The following is a 768-nucleotide window of genomic DNA, read 5'->3' as shown; positions in this document are numbered from 1 at the left end:
CATTATTATTTACATTATTATCACTAGTATAAAATAGGGGTTGTATATCGGCCCATAGTCTATTACTTAGTCAATTTTCTAGTAAAGAAGTCTGCCATGTGTTCAGAGGATTTGCATTGTTATACTCTATTTTCCATCATAACAATTGAATCGTTTTTGTAGATGTCTACACAGGCTACTGTATTCATCACTTTGGAAATACCCAGATTCCCAAATTCAGTGCATGGGGTAAAAAGACAATTCTGGATGTTCTTTGTACTAAGTTTGGGAAAGGCCCTCAAAGCAAGGGCCACACAAGATTACTTTGCCTTGATGGTAATGCTGGTAATATTTTTCTGGCCTCAACATCATTGTGCTGAACTGGAATATCAACTGTAAACCAGTCCTGAATGCTTTAAATTAGTGATGTGCAGAAACAAGCAGGTTCGGGCTGGGCAGGTCTTGGTTGAGCTCTTCTCCTGCTTTCCCCGCACGTGACCTAGTACTACTGACTTCCAGCTTCTGGCGCCTAAATTTATAGACTTGCACCCGCCTCTGGGGTGAGATGCTTAACTTCATGCTAGGGCGTTGTCCCCTTCCAATAAAGAAAAAAAAAAAACTGACCTGTGGTTCTTTGTTGTAGAACGCCCCTATGTCCTTAACGTAAGCAATTGACTTTGAGCAGGGCAGAGATATTATTAGAGGGGCACAGAATGAATTTTCAACTTAATATTTAGTGTTACTGTTCCTTTAAATGTAAATAGGCCCTCATAGAATTATCTCAAAGGC

This window comes from Xenopus laevis, chromosome 3S (assembly GCF_017654675.1).
Source record: "Xenopus laevis strain J_2021 chromosome 3S, Xenopus_laevis_v10.1, whole genome shotgun sequence".
Classification (NCBI taxonomy): Eukaryota; Metazoa; Chordata; class Amphibia; order Anura; family Pipidae; genus Xenopus; species Xenopus laevis.
The sequence above is the reverse complement of the archived record's forward strand: the minus strand, read 5'-3'. Positions refer to the sequence as shown.